Raw genomic sequence first — 4043 nt, forward strand, 5'->3', positions numbered from 1 at the left:
ACTTGAGCCTGCGACCTGGGAGTAATGGAGACCAATCCGCACACATCTTTGAAGGCCCCTGCTACATGGTCGTGCGAGTTAAGGAGTAATGGAGACTAGGCCGCAGACGGATTCGCAAATCACACTGAGAAGGTAATGCGGCTTAGTTTACAAGAGTTTTACCTCGTCCAAACTTCTTCCTCTGGTTGTGCGACTTGGGCATGCGGCCTGGGACTAAGGGATGACCAAGTCGCACACATACCTTCCCCAGATTTCGCCTTGGTCATGCGAGTTGAAGAAGAAGAGGATTGAGCCGCACAAATACTCGCAAAACACATCTAGATGGGCGTGCGCCTAAGACTAAGGGATTTAAGTCTCACAAGACTGTTTCTTCACCTCTGCGACTAGGGCATGCGACCTGGGAGACTCTTGACCAACTCGCACATTCGTCACTTTATCCATTAAAGCCGGGTCAGGACCCGGTTTGTTCCGGGCTGACCCGGTTCGTTTTTAGAGACATATAAATAGTTTTTAGGGTTTTTTTCCCAAAACAAAAGCTTTATTCCTTTTGTCTCTTGCCTCTTTTGTGAAAAGACTCCACTTAAGAAGAGAAATATCGATTTTTAAGGGTTTAATCAAGAAAGTTTGAGAGATCTTTGTGTTAAAAGCTGCAAATCCTTTATTATCCATATTCTCCATCTCCCTTTCTCACCATTAATCATGCCAATCTTCTCAACTTGCAAAGGTTTAAGAGAGATTAGTATGATTAGTGAGTAGTCACCTTGATGAGGTTCTAGATGTTTAGGTTAGGATGCTAAAGTGTTAGATTAGGAGTGCTTAGGGCTAGATTCATTGATTCATCTCTCTAAACAGCTGTTCTCTAGGCTAGATCCTTGCATATCACTTGAGATCTAGATTCTGGAAATTTCATGCACCAAAAGTGTTTGATGAAATTCCTGAAAGAGCTGTATTAGAGGTTAAAGCATTTGCTGCATGATGATGTATTGTTATTTGCTTGAATGATCATTTAGAACTGTTTATTAATGCATACTGATTCATATTTCACAAATGATGATTTGGTTTGAAAATGGAGTAGTGTAGGGATTAATACCTTCATGAGAGGATTAATCTAGATTAGAGTTCTTAATCATTTGAATCATGTCTCATCATTGTCATTAGCATTCCTAGTTTAGCACCAAAGCACCCTATCCAACTATCATGTCTAGAATCTCATGCCTCCATCATTTCATATTCTCATCACTTGTCATTGCTTAGTTCTTGTTTGATCACTTCTTTAGTCATTAATCCTGTTTAAGTTTTTAGCTGTCATTAATCAATCAAAACATCACTTGTTTACTTGAATTGAGAAACTGATCACATAGCTTAGTGTCTATCACCACATTCTTGGATTGACAACCTCTTTTATGCTACTTTGACAAGGGATTGATAGCCCTGAGACCTAAAAAGTCTTGTCTATCAATTGGCGCCGTTGCCAAATTGTGGTTTAGCCTTAAGCTTTGATCTGTTCTTGAGATCAAGTACTTATTTTTTGTTTTTACTGATTACTTTCAAGTTCTGTTTGCGATTTCAGGTGCATGAACAGCAGGTCCAGATCAAGAAGTTGCGGTCCACCTTTCCCTCTCAACGACAACATTAATCTTTTGGTACCAAGGAGGAGAAGGGATAGGCGTGGAAGACAGATTGATCAGACTGATATGGAAGATCAAAGAGAGCACGTGGTTGACATAGAACAACCGGTTCAGGAGCAACAGGCTCAGGGTAATGGAGCTGGTAATGGAGCTGGTAATGCAGCTGGTAATGGAGTTGGTCAAGGGTTACATCAGGTTACTGTTCATCAGGAACAGGAGCATCAACAGCAAGCTTATGTACAACAGGGACAAGCTCCAGCTCATCAGCAGAGGCATCAGGCCAATGTACAGCAAAGACAACAGGTGCACCACCAACATCAGCCGTTCCATCACCAGCAAAGGAGATATGAGCAGCCACAGGTCTATGTTGGAGAGAATAACAGGGCCAATGCTCATCAGTATGGAGCTGGAATTCAGGCACCACCTGTGCAAAACAACAACTTTGAAGTGAAGGCATCCTTGTTGAATATGGTACAGAACTCAAAGTTCCATGGATTAGCAATGGAAGATCCCTTGGAACACTTGGATCAATTTGATAAAGTGTGTGACCTGACAAAGATAAATGGAGTTTCTGAGGACAGTTTCAAGCTCAGATTATTCCCCTTCAGTCTTGGTGACAAAGCTCACCATTGGGAGAAGACTCTTTCAAGAGGCTCCATTCAAACCTGGGAGCAATGCAAGCAAGCCTTTCTATCTAAGTTCTTCTCCACCTCCAGAACTGCTAAATTGAGAAACAAAATCTCTAGCTTCACTCAGCACAGCAATGAGAGTTTTGGTGAAGCATATGAGAGATTCAGGAGCTACACAAACCAATGCCCACACCATGGGTTTAGTGAGGCTTCTCTTCTCAGCACACTTTATAGAGGAGCTCTTCCCAAGATTAGAAACCAGCTGGATACTGCATCCAATGGAAAATTTCTGGGAAAGGAGATTCATGCTTCTTTAGAGCTAGTGGAGATCTTAGCAATGAGCAATGACACTTATGGTGAAGACTATGACAGATCAAATAGATCAGAAGGTTCCAGCTCTGAACAGAGGCTCACTAGAGAAGTTAAGGAGTTGAGGAGTGAATTGGACAAGCTGAAATTCACCTCTCAAAAGCCAATGCACTTTGTAGGAAAGTATGAGAAACCTTCTCAAATCTTTGAGAACATAAGTGAAGAATGTCTTACTCAAGAGGAGCTTAACTACATTGGGAATCAGAGGTTCCAGAGATATCAGTATGGCAATGCCAATCAGAACCTCTCTTACAGGAATCCCAATGTAGCTAACCCACAAGACCAGGTTTATCCCAATTCTCAAGCACCAATGAACTTTGTTCCCAAGTTCCCAAGAATAACTTTCAAGGGTCTTTCCAACCCAAGAATCAGTTTGCTCAGAATCAGGGTTTTGGTCAGCAACAGCAACCATTTCAGGGTACTGGTTTCAATTCACAGCAGCAGCAAAAGGCACCACCAGAGTTTGGTCCACCACAGTTCCAACAGCAAGCGCCAGTTCAACAACAGTTTCAGCCACCACCGGTTCAGCAACAGCCACAGATGGGATCGGATATGGTTGGGATTCTGCAACAACTGCTTCAGGGTCAACAGATATTTGCAAGCCAGAATGCAGCCATGCAGCAGGAAATCAAGGAATTGAAGTAAAACCAGGCTTCAAGCTCAAGGAACCAAGGCCATCTACCTGGAAAACCTGAACCCAACCCCAAGGAATATGCTAAAGCCATTACACTGAGGAGTGGAAAGGAGTTACCTGGTACTGAGAACAACAATGTGATCATTGAGGACAATGATCAAACTGAGGGGGAGGCAGCCTTATAAGATGATCAAGCTGCTGAGAAATCAAGGAAAGAAAAGGGTAATGAGGTAGCAAAGGAACCTGAACCAGAAAAGATATATGTGCCACCACCTCCATACCAACCCAAGCTCCCATTACCAGGGAGATTTAAGAAGCAACTTGTAGACAAGGCAAGAGCTGTATTTGAAAAGGCACTCAATGAGACACCACTCACAATGCCTCTCATTGATGCATTTCTAATGATGCCAAAGATGGGTAAGTTTTTGAAGGATGCCATTCTGAACAAGAACTTCAAGGCATGGTGGTACTAAGTCATGAATGCAGTGCTATAATTCAGAAGAAGTCAATTCCAAGAAAGTTGACTGATCCAGGGAGTTTCACACTCCCTTGTGCCATTGGACCTCTGCTATTTTCTGGATGTCTTTGTGATTTAGGAGCATCAGTCAGCTTGATGCCATTCTCCATAGCAAAGAAGCTGGGCTTTAGAGTCTTCAAACCAGCAAGGATCTCTCTTATCCTTGCAGATATATCAGTTAGATTGCCTGTTGGTATGTTGGAAGATCTACCTGTCAAGATAGGTGGTTTTGAGGTTCCAACTGATTTTGTTGTGCTGGAAATGGA

At 42.5% G+C, this 4043-nt stretch overlaps 1 non-coding gene across 1 annotated transcript; it reads right to left on the reverse strand.

Moving 5' to 3' along the window:
• Window positions 1-2351: 2351 nt before the first annotated feature.
• On the reverse strand, window positions 2352-2458 carry LOC112083631. Its single transcript, XR_002897767.1, has one exon. It is a non-coding gene; the product is annotated as a small nucleolar RNA R71 (small nucleolar RNA).
• Window positions 2459-4043: the final 1585 nt, after the last annotated feature.

Source organism: Eutrema salsugineum, unplaced genomic scaffold (assembly GCF_000478725.1).
Source record: "Eutrema salsugineum unplaced genomic scaffold, Eutsalg1_0 scaffold_6, whole genome shotgun sequence".
In the NCBI taxonomy this organism is placed as follows: domain Eukaryota; kingdom Viridiplantae; phylum Streptophyta; class Magnoliopsida; order Brassicales; family Brassicaceae; genus Eutrema; species Eutrema salsugineum.